Genomic DNA, 17,813 nt, shown 5'->3' on the forward strand with positions numbered 1-17,813 from the left:
AATCCTAAGAAAGCATGAGACATTATTCAAATAAAATACAATGCTAAACACTTTAATAATCATGGACATCTAGTTTACTCCTTCAAATATAACCATTCAAAAAATCACAAAAGGTGAGAATAAGACATTAGGGACCAACAATAAAATACAAGTACAAAAAGAAGAATTATTTACATGTCCTTCGTTAAGGAGCAAGAAGAGGTCACATAGAAAAGGGAAGAGAAACTTGACCATAAATAAGCATTAATCGATAATTTATTAATAATATATTTAGTTGAATTATAGATAGGAAGAGAAACTTTACCATAAATAAACATTAATCGAAATTTAATTAATAATATAAAAGTTTGAATTATAGATATTCTCTAAAGTTAAATATTAAACCACGGATAAGGGAGCAATGTAAAGTTGAAAAAAATTAAAAAATCACAAAATGGGTTACATAGGTCAAAAATAAACTAGTTTCCAATGATATACTCGGAATACCAATTAAATAAGTACTAAAAAATAATATGCCATTTAAATTAAAATCAAATGGCATTTTCATAATGTGATAATTTGATAATTTTGTTCCATTCTTTAAAAGCACATCATTTAGTTTCTTCAACCATAACAACCAGAATCACCAAAAACCAGAATCACCAAACATGAAGTTAAATAATTATAGAAAAAAACCATAAACTTCTCCATGTTATTCCGCGGGGACAAAGAATCCTTGAAAAACAATTTTATGTGATATGCATAAAATAGGTAAATCATATTACACATTAAATAAACATGATAATGATAATAGGTAAATCATATTACACATTAATTAAATATAATAATGATAATTAAAAGTCACATAAGACATAATTGGTCATATATATATATATAATTTACTATTTCTAGTTTGATAGGTAAGTTGTATATGTACATATATATGTATATGTGATGTATAGGTAAGTGAGATGATATGTTATGTATGTTGTGACACTGAAGTGATTATAATATTATTTTTTTAATATTTTATGATAATTAAATACTAGAGAATTTGTATTGTAATCTGTACATAAAACTTAATTAATAAAATTAACTAGTATTGTAGAGTAAGTTAGACAAAAAAAACTATGAGAGATTAGTAATCTACAAGAGGGAAAGGTGGCTAAAGGCGTAAGGAAAGGGTCTAATCTAAGAGGCTAAATCAAAGAATATAATGATATATTCCTATGCCGAAATCGTATTTGAGCATGTAATTTCCAATGTTTCAAGTGGGGGAAGTGATTTTTTTTAGTGTCACTTGGTCAAAAGGAACCATGCATACAATGTTTAAGTTTAGTGGAAAATACACTATTCTATTATTCATTCTAATAATTATACTTTCCATAGTTATTTTAATAGGTGTGGTGTAAATAAGTTAACCACTAGAACCTTGTGAACTGAATAGCTTGGGTTTTCAATGTGAATATTGGAAAAATTCTCCTTGAATTTTTTTAGGGAAGGTTGGAGCCCTAGAGAGAGAATTGTGTGGGACATACTTCCCTTAGTTTAAAGCCAGGGTGTCCTTGGAGAATCCATGATAGTATTTTCAGCTCCTAGAGACACAAATCTAGGACTTCCTAATGTGTTGGAGCCTTAGAAGAGAAGTGGGACAACCTCAAGAAATATGATGAAAAAAATGGGATACAGTTCCTTAGGTTGTGCAATATGAGGGGAATGAATGATTATTGAATTGAGTTGCTACTGCAACTGATTTTGTAGCCAAAACCTAGTATTAACCCTAATACCTTAGTTAGCTTAGAGAAAGTGTTTTATCCTTGGTACCGAATGAAAAAGATAACCCTAACAAGTGATGGCATATTGCTAGAAATATAATTGAATAAAATCGTACTTATGTATAGCCAATTAATACGTTTATCAAGTAGAAGTACAATGTTTATATTCATTGTTCATATGATTTAGTCAATAAGCTCATTCTACAGTGTAATTTCATTTGTGCTCAACCTTGAGTTGACACGTGCCATTTTAAAAATATAAGTATTCTTTAAATAGAAAATGTCACCTTTAATAAGAAAAACAAAAATGAATATAAATATTTTACTCTCACTTTCAACCAATATTAAAATATTTCGATTTCCATATGAAATATCATAATTTTATTATTTCATAATTTTATACCAACTTAATAGAGAAATAATGTAATTAAAAAAAAAAACCATTTTTATCTTACATGACTTAAATATGTTTTTTTTTTAAATATACGAGTGTTTACTCAAATAATGTTTTTAAATATGCATGTTGACTAATTTATTTCAATCTCAACTTTATATCTATATATATGTGTGTGTGAAGAGAAAGTAAATAAAGACAATAAAATATCAACATTTAAATATGAGGAAAAATTAAAAGTAAAATAATATATATATATATTTATATATATATATATATATATATATATTGTTATGCATTTAATTCTTGATATCGAATTAATATCTAGCATTTCAAAAATATTATTAATAACATAAAATTCAATATAACTCATAGATAAAATATTTCAAGAAAATATATATATAAATAATTGAAAATAAAATATAATTAAAGCATTTTAAGTATCCTCATATTATATATATATATATATATATATATATATATATATCTTTTAATTACAAATCTTTTATGTTTCTAGTAGAATAATTTTTTTGAAAATGTTTTAGTCACATTTCAAAAAATTTAATCTTATGGGTTATTACTAAATCTATAGTTTTTTTTTTTACAGGAACGGTTATGGATTTTATTAATTGATTGGCCTAAATGCCAGACTTCTGATTACAATTGGAGTGAGCCAGATCCAAATAGAATCGACCTCCTGAAGTACTGTGGGGCTTGTATTCCGCTTCCAGCGCTTTTTGGGTTCAACAATGGAGTTGATTTCTGTGATTTGCCCAAGCTTGAATATACAAACAAACTGATTTAGTATCAAACAATAAACCATATCAGCTGAAATGATTATGGAATTGGATCCCATGTTTCATCCCCATCTCTTACCATTGCCCCGGCAGAGAGAAGAGCAGCTTTATTAGCTTCAAGATCTTCTTCTTTGTTGTTGTCTCTCAGAACATGAAAGTATTTCAGGTTTTGAAACAGCTTCCCCAAGCTTCTGATTCTATGTATCAGCCTTGCTAATCTTAAATCCCGAGGGGTAGTATTGGTCACCATGAGTTTTATAATCACTTGGGAGTCCCCAAGAATGTTTGCCTCCTTAATTTCCAGTTTCAAGAGCAGCTTGAGACCTTGGTAGAGGGCCAATGCTTCAGCATGAATGCTGGAGTTGATCCCCAGACCCCAGGCAAAACTATGGATCCATATGCCTTCATTGTTTTTAACAGTTCCTCCGGCCCCAGCCTTGCTAGGATTTCTTTTTGCTACCCCATCAAAGAAAGAGAGTGCACCTTTTGGTTGGAGATCCAATCTTGAAATTCTTCCCTATTTTTGCCCCTTATTTGCCATTCCTCGGGAGAGAAAATGTTTCTGTCGGCTTGGCGAAATCGCAAATTTAAGGATGTCCTCCAAACAGTATCTAGCTGATTGAGGTTCAAGTCATCTTTTTGATCTCCCAGGCATTCTTTCAACTGTAACTTTATCCTAGCCGCTACCACCTTGACATCGTGCTGGATGCTTCTAAAAATTCTGTTGTTTCGTTCTAGCCAGATCTGCCAGCAACAAATTTTGAGGAGAGAAGACCAAGCCACTTTAATCACTTTGTTTTTTGGGGGGACCAGGATAGTTGTTCTGCCAATTAGCGAAAAGATCAGTTATGGAGGCCGGAAGATCGAAATAAATTGAATAAATAACAACAAAAACACTAATATAAACCATAAATTATTAATTAATAAAAAATATAAATCAAATTAAAATAAATTTGAAAAATAATAATAATTTGATTTAACCTAAGAAAGTGTTAGATGCAATGATACAATTTAGATGCCATTTAAGTTTTGACAGACAACTTGGCTATTACACATATTGTTCTATCAATTTGAAATTGAAAGCCATTATATACGTGGAAAAAAGAACATACGCATGTGGTTTAGAGGTAGAGATAAACATATAAATACGAGAATAATAAATGCACGAGCTTCTATTTCAATAAAGGTTTTCTATTTATTAAACTTTCTTCCATATAGTTCTACCAAATTGATGTTAATTTCCCTTTTTTCTTCCCATTACAATGCCTCAACCATATATAAATATCAAATTTATTAATACTAAATCATGGAATTTCTAACTAAATTCGACTTTTCTCGAGTTAATTAAGCATATCCATACAAGAATGATAAATGCACAAATTTTTATTTCAATAAAAAAAATTTATTTATTAAACTTTCTGTCATATATATCCACCAAATTGAAGCTAATTTCACTCTTTACTTCACATTACAATGACCCAACCACATAGATATACACACCAAATTTATTAAATATGAAATCATGGAATTTCCAGGTAAACTTATGGTAAACTTATACTCACATTAGACTTTCTAATATTAGACATAACTTGTTTTTCTTAACTCAACTCACGTTGAACTTGACTTCTAATATTCAACTAAACTTACTTTTTATAACTAAGTCAACCCTTCCTGCATTATAATTACTATTTGTCACATATATATTTTTTATTATAAAAATTTCTAAACCTTATACATTAACCAACTTTCCCCGGATCCATATCGAAAAACAGCAAAGGTATCGCCCACGCAAGGGTACGTTGCAAAGAGGATGGAACTCAAATCTCCCATACATGTTAAGAATCCCTAAGCAAAACCCTGCAATGGTATTTGAAGACTGTTGGCCTATGGTTCTATCGTGAAGGCGGCAGAGACGACTGCGGATTATAGGGATGATGAGTGCCTCCCGCAGGAAGTGTCGGGGCAAGTGGTGACCACCTCGCGGCTCTTAGCGTTGTCTTCCAACCTCCCCCTGATCCCTCTTCTGCAACCAAACAACTCACATCAAAAATCATTATGGGAGATCTAGAAAAGACATTAGAAGATGCAAGAAAACTAATATGATTTCTAATTGAAAACCAGGGAAGCTGCGAGGCAGCAAGTCCCTGCATCAAGTTAAAACTAGTTACTTGTCCATCCACTTTAATACAGTCATAGGAAACTTCAGTAGCAGAGCAGAGAATCTGTTGAAAACAAGTGAGTCTCCTGTGCGTAAAGGAAACTAAGTTGTGTGTAAAGGAGACTAAGTTGAGCCAACTTGTGGAAATTTTTTGTCTTATAGTAGCTACAGGCATCAATAAACGAAAGCATCTAAGCTTTAATACAGTCATAGGAAACTTCAGTAGCAAAGCAGTCTAAAGGAATTGTCTTCCTGAAAGTATGAAGACCTATAGCTATCAAGGATAGAACCCTGTGCAGTGAATATTCTTGGTTATATGTGGCATGAGTTCTACTATTTGTGGCATTGCCCTAGGTATAACATCCAAGCATATGCATTAAGTCAGCTTCTAGTGGACAGTGGATACACTGAGATGCAAGTTTCAAGCTTGAAAATCTAGTGCTCAGAGTAATGAAACACATTAGTGAACTAAAAGAAGAGTTTACATGGCCATATTCATATAAGTGAAAGAATCTTATCGTTATATAACCTCTCAGGTTAGACACAAACATAAAATAGACCAGATACAAAATAAATGCTAGCATTTAAGACATTAGAGCTATCAAGTAGACTGATACTCTTTTCAGAAAGTTTTCATATATATAGAAAACTGTCTCAAACAATTGATAACTACAACTGCTGCCAAACAAAACTGGAAACTTGCATACGGTACTTTCCCTGAAAGGAATACTGGCATCAATGATACATTTATCAGTCCTGAGTTTAGATTCAACGATCTTAAAATCATCTTTAACTCTGTCATCCTATGTGACATTTTCACTCTCAAGCTTTGGCTTCGTCCGAATACCGGCTGCCACTGGAGCGTTGTTATTTCCAATCAGGGCAGTCTGCAATGCCTCTCCTTTGTCAGCTTGATATTCTAGTTTGGTAATCATTGGCATCTCAGCAGAGACGATAGAAGCATAAAAAATGAGAGTTTCACCACCATGGCAGATCCAAATGCATATTTGAAGCATCCGTCGTAGACCTGGTTGTCTCACCACCATAAGTTTGATCTGGATGCTGTGTTTGCTACTTATCTGCATCAACTAAATCAACAGAGTCGACTGAATAATCAATGGCTCGGGCGGGTACAGCTTAATCAACAGACTCCCTTGCTTAAACAACTGAAAGGGCTAGGTCTCGATCTCGTCTAGGTGATTGCAAATTTGTGTATAGACCTGTAACAGAGAAGGAAGCTGGGAATTAAGACAACATGTAAAATAATGCAAAAATAGGCCTGAGATTCAGAATTTTGACAATCTCTCCACAAAAATGTGAGTTGTAACTCAAATATACTCCATAATCATGTCAAGTACTTGTTGTAGATTCATATGCTCCTCGTTCGAGTTGTTATTGTTTTCTTGGTTTCTTTTTTCTTTGTGTTTCTACTTTTACGATGTCCATAATCAGAAGACTCATGAGAAAAAGTGCTAAGAGAAACAATGCTGCCAGTTGAGTAAGTTGGCTTATGCTAATGGATTCCATGTTATGTGAAGCAGAGAGAGGTATGTCAATATGTAGGTGCAGAAGGTGGCTTTGTTTTGTAGGCGAGAAATTAGGCATTGCTTCTGCCAATTTATAAAAGAGTTCAATGTGTTTGCAAGCTGGTTTTAAGTGTGAATGGAATTGAGTTTTTGATAATATTTTACTGTACAACCAAATAAGGAAAGTCGTGCAAGATTGCAAGAGTTCAATGCTGGATAAATTTCTGACACGTGCAGAAGTAAGTACATATACGGATTCATTTGGAATGGAGCTGAAATACTTCAAGATCAGATTGGAGGGGATATAATCCAATATGAGGAGCATTTATTGGAGCAAACCGGTATTTAATGATTGCCATAAAACAAAAAACTATTGGTGCAATTAAGTGATCTATCTGACATTGGAGGCAGATGGCATATGAAATTATGTATGTGACGGCAAAAGTAAATGGGAAATTAGGTGATGTATCTGACATTAGGGGCAAATCTCAAATGAAATCTTGGTGTTAGATTGCAAGTGAGGTTTTGGCAGTTGACTGTGACAGGCTCGGAGCTGTGGTTATATGTGCTCTGCAGACCTGGGAGCATGAACCTAATCAAAATGATGTCACATTTTACAAAAGGGCTATGGGAAATATATTATATTACACTCACTTTCTGGCGAGTCCAAGCCATTCTAATAAACAATTGGCTAGACAGGACAAGTAATCAGTGTATCAAAGACATGTTCAGACCAGGTTATCATGCCTTATGGGGCAATTTACAGCGTTTGTTCATTTCATTCCTCTCAATATTGATTTAGATAGAACATAGGAATAATTGGAGGAAGCATATAATAAATTACAATAATGCACAGCCCAACTGGGAAAAACACAAGCACAGACCATGGTAGAGAAAAAGCACAAGAAACTGCCTCAATGTTTCAAAATGACCCAATTTAAAAGACACCATGCCTCCTTATATCCTACAATGTAAGGATGTTTAATGCGTGAAATGAAAGCCATCTCTGAGTCTGTAATGGTGTAATTAAAGCCCTTTATTATAAAGCACACTACGTAATACTAGCTATATTCTATTTTATTGTGCCTCCATGTATAAGACTCTAATTATGCCCTTAGTACCATAATAGTCCAAGCTAAGCTGGTGAAATAAGCTTACAACACGTGATGACATATAGGCTAATGCATTAATTGGTTCAAGGAGTAGTATGGTAACAATGATTGGGTCATTTGCTTGCCCTGGTTAACTGGAAAGCTATACTTTATTTCTCAGATCATTGAACTACTTATGCACGTAACATGGTCTCTAATATACAGAAGGTCACCTTTGCAGCTACAATCATAGCTGCCCCATGTATTTTTGCAACTACACTCTGAGCACTGGCAAGCTACCTTTTCTTTCCATTCATTTATATCTGAGCCGCAAGTTATTAAAACAAAAAGAGAATTAGTAATTGCACCAACAAAATTTTTTTCATCACTTGGCGAGGTATCTGCCTCAACATACCTTGACACTTATCAACAATATCTCCCCTAAATCCAAGAGGACACTTGCATCCACTTGTCTGTGTGTCCTGTAGTAGTGGAAAGAGTAAATATTATTTTCCATTGAAGTCTATATGGTTAATTTCCAGTTGAGTAGGATAAGAGCTCTACCATACAAGCAGAGAACATCTGTCCATCCTGGGTACTATGCCAGCAACCCCCATTATTGATTTTGCACCATCCTGGCCCGGCAGCTAGTCAAATAGTTATTTGGGAAAAATATTAGATCCTTAAAGCATCTCACTCGAAATGGTTATTAGGCAAAAGTAACTAGACACATTACCTGATAACAACAACTAAAGATGATGGAAAAATGATAATTCTCTCGAGCTGAATGAAGGGGAAGGTGAAGACATGATTTTAATGTTACAACTTAGCACTGAAGAGACAGATTGATATGTGCTTCACATAAGCTTCAGTAAGAGCACTAACATGTGCTACCACATTGGCTTGTTAAACAAAATATTAGAAGAAACATTGATACTGCCCATTTAAGCCAAACGGTGGTGCAAAGATTTGTCCTCTATATGTCAGATTTATAGTGGATGATTCTTTCTTGGACATGTTGAATGCCATAATATTTGTCTTTCCAAGATTACCCTGTAGGCCATGCTCATCACAAAATGAATTGATAACATCAAGTTTTTCTGAAGACCTGCAATTGAGTGAGATAGTAAAACAATGTCTGCAAATAGTAAGATAGAAAAGTAGATTCCAGAAAGAATGTAGCCACTTATCCTCTAATTCGTCGGTATATAAACCAAGAGTGTTAAACAAAATATTAGAAGAAACATTAATACTGCCCATTTAAGCCAAACGGTGGTGCAAAGATGGTGAATTTTTTTCTACTGAAGCTGGAAATATTGTTGCTTAACGGGTGTTATTGTTGCATAACCTTTGTTAAATCTTACTTCTACTGCAAGAATCAAGCTGAAGATGGTCCAGAAGATACCCAATCCAAGCAAGTATAAGATGATACCACCTTCATCAGCTGTCCTCTATATGTCAGATTTATAGTGGATGCTTCTTTCTTGGACATGTTGAAAGCCATAATATTTGTCTTTCCAAGATTACCCTGTAGGCCATGCTCATCACAAAATGAATTGATAACATCAAGTTTTTCTGAAGACCTGCAATTGAGTGAGATAGTAAAACAATGTCTGCAAATAGTAAGATAGAAAAGTAGATTCCAGAAAGAATGTAACCACTTATCCTCTAAGTCGTCGGTATATAAACCAAGAGTGTTGTGATAGCAGACATCATTGTTTTAGTCTGATTGTACTGTGGATAAATTTTGTTAATGCCCATTTTTGTATGGATTTGACTAGTATTTGCTTCTTACAAGGTCATTCCCATTAAGATCTGGTATGCATGGCAGTAGTTGAAACTTGAAAAGCCTATGTTGATTAGCAAGAAGGTTGGTAATTATTGGTTGCTGACTACATTTGTGACAAAAAACCGAAGAGTTGAAATTAGTTTTTCAATACTTGCAACATGGTGAGGAATTTCTATGAGAAATAAGAAGGCACTTTTGTGAACAAATGTTTGTTTGTAAGGACATAGCCTTAAGTAATGACATTTTTATCAAAAAAGTATGAAAGAAACCAAAGCAACACACCAAAATATGGGGACAAATGATCTACTGCTTCGCACTAGATTAGTTTAAATTCCATGGCAAGTTATTAAATACATATGGAAGCAGTGGAATCAACCTTAATAACTGATATAGACTCCATGTAAAATTTGCAAATACTTCCAAAACGGAGCTTTCCTTCTTCAGTTTGGCTTACTAAAAGGAAGATGGGAAAATTAGCTTTCTGGTGTGCTTCTTTTAGACGATGAAAGACTACCAAATACTATTAATTCATTCTTTTCAAGCAAGTGTAATTGTGAGTGTTCTGTGTATGTTATTGTTCAGGTACTCTACCAACTATGGCATGTTCCATTTCTGTATTGCTGATTCAGAACATAATTGGCGAGAGGGAACAGAGCAATACAAGTTCATCGAGGAATTTTTTGCATCTGCCGATAGACAGAAGCAGCCCTGGCTTATCTTTATTGTTCATCGTGTTCTAGGCTACTGCTCAGCCTCCTGGTATGCGGAGGAGGGAGCATTTGAAGAGCCTATGGGGAGAGAGATGCTGCAAAAGCTCTGGCAGAAGTATAAAGTGGACCTTGCCTTTTATGGCCATGTTCACAATTATGAGCGAACATGTCCCATATATGAGGTAAGCTTGTTTTTTGATTGATGCATTGATTTGTCTTGGAACAACAATGGTGTTATACTGTGCAATTTTGTGTGCCCTTCTTCCTTGTAATCTTCATGGGACTCTTTTATAAAGTGAGTTTAAAAAAAAAAATGTCATTTGAAGGAGCATTCATCTTGGTTTTTTTGTCATGGTGCAGAACATATGTGTGAGTTCTGAAAGGTCTCACTATTCTGGTACGTTCAATGCAACCATACACGTAGTGGTTGGTGGGGGAGCTTGTGCCCTAGCTGATTATACTACTCTACAAACCAGTTGGAGTTATTTCAAGGACCATGATTATGGATTTGTTAAGCCCGCGACTTTTAATCATTCTTCTTTGCTGCTCGAGTACAAGAAAAGTTCATATGGGAAAGTTTATGATCAGTTTTGGATAACAAGAGAGTACAGGGATATTCTCAGATGTGATACCATTGGCAACTGCCCCTATTCGACCTTAGCTTCATAAATTGGGATACTCATAATAATAATAAAATTAAAAGAAATATTATGCCCCCGGGGTATTTTGGGACATTCGTTCCACACTTATTGTGGATTTGGTAGAAAGATGGGTTCAGTCTTGTTTGACTTCACTGTCAAAGTTATAAGTTTTCCCATATGAAGATTACAAGGTCCTACTATGTTCAAGGATTTTTTGCGTCTCTGTCCAAGTGTGGTTACATTAAATTATACATTCATTCCCTTCAATGTAATGAATAAAATGCAATTCCTATATGTCAAATTAACGCAATTGTTATGTTCAATTTGGGTGAATATGAAATCAGATTGTAATCATACACAGAGTAGAATGGAACAGTTAGCATTACCAGCACAATCATGTGTAGCACCAAGGAACCCTGAAAATGCCATCTCTGAAGCTTCTAGAAAAAAGTGCAAGACGTGAACAATTCATCACTGCTCCAATATTCATGTGCCAAAGTAAGATGTACTATGAAATAAAAATTGAGTGCAGATAAACATGAAGTAATTATAGCAAAAAAAATTCATCAATATCTCATCATTGCCGGCAACAAGATTATAAATGATCCCAACTCGAAAGGTCATCTGCAGAAAAATAACCTATACCTTGAATCTCCCTCAAAGGTAGGCAATCCCAAACTAGAAAATATATGTTCAAGGGAATTTCTAGCACTGCTGCTTACTTCCTTAGTTACCTTTGACTCCCTTGTCACCCGCTTAGCTACATCTGCATTAGCTAAGATCTTGATCCCATTATCACGAGTTGTTACAGCCAACACTGAACCACAATTATTGAAACAGAGACAAGGTCTACCCTGCAAAAGGCTAGAGGACTGAATCAATTTAATACCCAATCATAATAAGAAAACATTAATGATGTCAATTGCGTGAGTTCAACTGGCTGAAATTAATCCAACTTTCTAACATGCTAGCTCTCATCCTAAGCCAACTATTGATAGCTGACCTAGTTCACCCTCAATACCATGAGTGGAATGAGGGGGACTACCAAGTGGATTTCCCTCGGAAATGAATTAAGTGGAGAACCCAAGAAAAGCAAATATATTCTGTATCTAACCTCTGCAAGCGATGGATTGGTATATTAGATTGTGAATACGTTGAGCTTCGAAAATTTAATGCTGAATTTATTACATGTTTTTCATTGCAAACTTCATGTTATAGTTTTGCGCTGCTGAACTTGGTCTCTGAACTCAAACAAAAACTCAAACCATGTGATATAGGGACCTAATGCATTTGCATTATAGTTGACTTAATGCATAAAAGCTCGCATAACCCTTAACCAACGGAAACATGTAAATGAAGAAAAAATTGCTGAAGATATTTAACAATTTATGTCAGTATTAGTTAATTGGAATCGTGTGGTTGAATGCACCCTATCCATAAGAAAAGCACCTATTTAGAATTGCACACCTTATTTCATGTATAAGTTGCATTTTAGTTATATAGGCACTGCTTAAAAACTTAACCCATTGATCAGCAAAATAAGTATTCAAATTTTAGTGCAACACAATTATTTTGTTATTTGGCATAAAAAGACACTCCTTCACTAAACATTTGGAAATTTACTACTAAAAGAAATCTTCTGGAAAAACGGGCAAGCAGGCTTCTTCTACAGAAGCTGCCACAGCATTCATGGGACTCACTTTAAGAGCCCTTATTAAAGAAGCTCTGTTCAAGAAGGTCCTAGCCTTCCAACTGTCAATTGACCTTTCAGGAAACTAGCACAATGCCTAGGTAACTTTTATTTGATAGGTTGCATTAGGTTGGGGGCTCCAGACAGGATTCAGATTGCCATCATGTCACTCTACAAGAATCACAGTGCAAAATGACAAAATGAGGATTACCTTCAGGCAAATATAGGACCAAATTATGGTCATTGCCTTATTTTCATATAACATATTTGCTTTGAACTCTGCTCCATAATCAAAGGCTTATGGCCCAAACAATTCACCACCATAGATCTTAATATGCAAAATAATAATAACTGTAGAGCCTTAATACAGTAACCTGCGCATTGACAATGCATGTTTTCTTTAACAATCCTATGCTAATAGAATTACCAGTACAATTACACATACACAGATAACATTATCCCTGGGAATAAATCAACAGCTAGAGCTGAAATCGTAACAGTCCAGTGAATATTTTCGGAGAAATGGTAAACCTGTAAGCAATAAACCTAGATACAAGCATAGAAACAAATATTTCAGAAGACAAGGACTTGGATACAAACAGTCTTGCTTTGACAGAATAACTGGCCCACAAGGGAAGCGCTTCGATACACAGACATAAACAAACCAGACAGAGACCAAAACATGACATAGATATATGCAGTTTTGCTGCTAGTTTTAGATAAAACAAAAATATTCAGAAAATCTATATATTTGGATGGTGAGTCGACGTGAATGGTACCAAGATAAACATCGTTTTCTTTAGAAATTGTGAAATCTAGGTCGACAAGTATTTTGGCGAAAATGTTGACCTGTCCTTAAGCTTCCTAGTCTATTTTTGCATCTCATAGATACATAGTGGTATCTCTTACTGAGTTTTTGAGCGTTCCACATACATGCTTGTGCCATATAATCTAAAGTACTAATTAAAACCTTCATTTTCTTTAATAATAATTTTACATCAGTTAGAAAACGCACTGCAAACAAACTAAATGATAGAAGACTGGTCCAAGAGATTGCAAGTGTGAAAAAATACAGGGCTACCAGTAGATTATGTACCTGCCGATTATGAACATAATCCAAGAATGAAGTAACATCTGGAAATCGATGTATATCCTCTTCAGATGTAGCTAGAGATCTCTGAAAACAAATGATGTCCCCGAGCATTCCACATACATGCTTGTGCCATATAATCTAAAGTACTAATTAAAACCTTCATTTTCTTTAATAATAATTTTACATCGGTTAGAAAACGCACTGCAAACAAACTAAATGATAGAAGACTGGTCCAAGAAATTGCAAGTGTGAAAAAATACAGGGCTACCAGTAGATTATGTACCTGCCGATTATGAACATAATCCAGGAATGAAGGAACATCTGGAAATCGATGTATATCCTCTTCATATGTAGCTAGAGATCTCTGAAAACAAATGATGTCCCCATCTTCAAGCTGCATGATTGACATCACCACAAATATAGGAAATAATATAGTGAGGGAACCATACTTAGTAACAAACTGCATTGCATGAATTTCGAATAATAAATCCCCTCACTGACCCTTTCTAAAATAAATAGAGATACAATAATGATAAAACAAGTGTTGACAACAATGGTATAAAACTGAACTAACCTGGCTAGATCGAAAAGTAATTCTCTTTTCAATGGGTTCACACATGACATTTGGTTCAAATTTGATTTCCTACATATTACAACACCCAATGCATAAAAAATTAACCAATGGATCATAGACAACCAAAAAACTAGGTGCAACAAGGATCCACAGATACCTTGGAATAAGAATGCTTATAATTAATTTTCCAGCACCACATGACATCGTCACTAATTAGTGTCACAGTATCCAAAAGCTTTTATTCAACTAACCTCGTAAAGATCAATTTCCTCATCTGGTGGAAAACCAGCCATGGCATTCAGCTTTGTAATAATTTTTATTGGCTTGCCCAGAGCCTTGACAAAAATCCTCCCAACATACCTGAAAGACAATATTCTATTAGGCTGAAATAAGGCAACTAAATTCAGATAAAAAATCCATAATTGGAAAAGTATATGAGTGGAAATAAAATACACATTGCATACCATTGTGAGAATAGTTGAATTTTTCAATCACTTTGGATTTCCAATGAATGAACCTGCAAAGAACAATCCACAGATTCCTTCACTTCCCAAGTAAGGGTGACGTAAACTGTCTATTTAACATAATGCTGAATAAATCAAATATTAGCATACAGTTTTTTAATTTACAATTTGAATTCTTAATTCAACAACGTTACAACTTACATTTCTGCATGACAACATTGCAATGACTTGAAACAAGTCTCAATGTACAGCCCATGGATTACTGACTTAAATGACCAATGAGAAAGAGCTCCTTGAACAAAGATGCCTCTAATTTTGAATTTTTAATTCAGCATTATATTTTTGCATGGCTCCTGTTTTGATGTGAATTGTGCCAATTAATAGCTTGCTCGCTCCGTATATGAATATGGAACCTCGCTTCAGAAACCATTATTGAATACCTTTGGAGTTCTATTGATCCCCTTCGGTTATGCATTCGCGTTCCCTGCTCACTCTCATAGCTATCTACCCATCTGCAGCATTGAAATTGAGGCCATCTGTCCCCGCACTTAAGAGTGGATCTGGATATTGTGCATTTGGTCATGCTGCCCAACAATCAATAAGGGAGGGGAGCTGGAGTTGATGTTTCTGAAGTAACCAGTGGGGAGAGCAATTCAAGTCGTTTAGAAACCAAGAAAGCTCCAAAACCGGAAGAGGGTCGTTAAGTCGTATCCATTGACAGAGGCGAAGAGTGAATCAATGGGGCAGAACCCTGGTAAGCTCTCAACTGATAAATGACAATGCACCATGAAATTTCAAATTTAAATAAAAATAAGAAAATCAATCGATTTCAATAAAAATAAAAATGAAAATCAAAACTTTTATCCACCTTGTGGGCCCTACATGAGGGCCATGTGCCTAACACTTCTCTCTCCATAGCATAACACATGCAAGCTCTACAGCAGGCCACCTAAGGTTGCATCAGGTTAACATCTGTGATCAGGCAGATTAAAACCTGAAACCTGAGCAGGAAGATTGAAACTAGTGTAACATCTGTGATCAGGCAGATTGAAACCTGAAACCCGAGCAGGAAGATTGAAACTAGTGTAACATCTGTGATCAGGCTAACATCTATGATCAGGCATATTGAAACCTGAAACCTGAGCAGACCATTATTGAACACCTTTCGAGTTCTGTTGATCCCCTTCGGTTATGCATTTGTGTTCCCTGCTCACTCTCATAGCTATCTACCCCTCTACAACAATGAAATTGAGGCCATCTGTCCCGACACTTAAGAGTGGATCTGGATATTGTGCATTTCATCATGCTGCCCAACAATCAATAACGGAGGGGAGATGGAGTTGATGTTTCCGAAGTAACCGGTGGGGAGAGCAATTCAATTCGTTTAGAAACGAAGAAAGCTCCAAAACCGGAAGAGGGTCGTTAAGTCGTATCCGTTGACAGAGGCGAAGAGTGAATCAATGGGGCAGAACCCTGTTAAGCTCTCAACTGAGAAACGAAAATGCCCCATGAAATTTCAAATTTAAATAAAAATAAGAAAATCAATCGATTTCAATAAAAATAAAAATGAAAGTCGAAACTTTTATCCACCTTGTGGGCCCTACATGAGGGCCATGTGCCTAACACCTCTCTCTCCATAGCATAACACATGCAAGCTCTACAGCAGCCACCTAAGGTTGCATCAGGTTAACAGCTGTGATCAGGCAGATTGAAACCTGAAACCCGAACAGGAAGATTGAAACTAGTGTAACATCTGTAATCAGGCTAACATCTATGATCAGGCATATTGAAACCTGAAACCCGAGCAGGAAGACCCTGCAATGTAATGTAACGCCACCTAATAAATCTACCACAAAGCTCTTGCAAAATGCTGCTGCCAATACTGCTGAAATAATACAGAGACCCACAAGCAGCACTAGTTCGATTTTCACAGAAGGGGCGTCGGCGGGATCGATACCATGATGAGGTTGTATAGAGTGGAGACGCAATTTTGCCTATTTTGCGACCCTAATTTAGAAGAAGAAGAAGAAATTAGGATGCAAGTCTTTCGGCCATGGAGGGAAGGTGATGGTTTCTCCTATGGCAGAATCGATGAGGGCTATGCGGCAGTGATCTGATTGTAGTTTCTGAAAAAAATAACACCCATCAATGTGCTTCACTAAGAAGATTTTATTTCTGCAGGCGGTGGTTTTTGTACATGTACAAGATCTGTTCCACCGTTACCTGAAAGTAGTCCTGATGATGAAGATGTTGCCGCAGAGAATCATTGGTCAGACAGCAAGTAACTGAGGATACGAGGAGTCCAAATGTGGTTGTCCAAGTTCGTGGCCTCATCGAGACATTCCCTGGTATAAGAAATATGGTTGGTTGCTGCAAATGCAGAAAAACAGCTCCTCATCATGCTGTAAAGATATATTAACACATAAGAATGGCATTGGATATCTTATGATTCATTCTCAACTTTTTTACATGAAAGAGCAGAATACAACTGAAGATTGATGAAAAAATATTTATGCTCATTCTGATTAGATTTATTTTTTCTTCCTTTTGATTTATAACCAAATTTTAGGGCTTGTGGATAAACATTGAGAAAGATAAGCTATTTTGTCTCCTTGGACCCAATGGAGCTGGGAAAACAACCACAATCAACTGCCTTATCGGAATTACACCAGTAACAGCCGGTGATGGTATTTTCTATAACCAGATGCTTTTCACTTAGTTTTACTTTTCCATATATCATCCTGGATTACAAAAAAAAATTGATTGAATGTAGCTTGTGAAAGAACAGCAGGTACGCACCTGGATGATATGTGATGAACGGATTTGGACAAGCATCTCCCTCTGGTGAGGGGGTTACTGTTGGTGGTTATGGGTCATCAAAGTAGCATCCACGAGGCGCGGTAGCAAAACCTACTGAACTTAGTATCTTTCCAGCCATTCCGCCATTGCCATTTTTGCTATTCCCTTCATGGCAATCAAATTTGGTTTTCTCCTCAAGGCGGTTTCCTGTAATCGGCCATCTTCTAAAAACCTATTGCCGCGGCATCGTCAGCTGGGCATCTGTCTCTAGCTGCTGGCTGGCCACGGCTGCTCAGGAACCTTAGCGTACGACCTTGGCTCCTCCAAATCCTC

General features: G+C 35.6%; 1 pseudogene; it reads left to right on the forward strand.

The window, feature by feature from the left end:
• Nucleotides 1-9,973: 9,973 nt before the first annotated feature.
• On the forward strand, nucleotides 9,974-10,888 carry LOC149242230 (nucleotide pyrophosphatase/phosphodiesterase pseudogene; annotated as a pseudogene).
• The last annotated feature ends 6,925 nt before the right edge of the window (nucleotides 10,889-17,813 follow it).

Source organism: Pinus tabuliformis, chromosome 8 (genome assembly GCF_031772625.1).
Source record: "Pinus tabuliformis cultivar Carrire ecotype Pingquan chromosome 8, CPIR1, whole genome shotgun sequence".
Lineage (NCBI taxonomy): Eukaryota > Viridiplantae > Streptophyta > Pinopsida > Pinales > Pinaceae > Pinus > Pinus tabuliformis.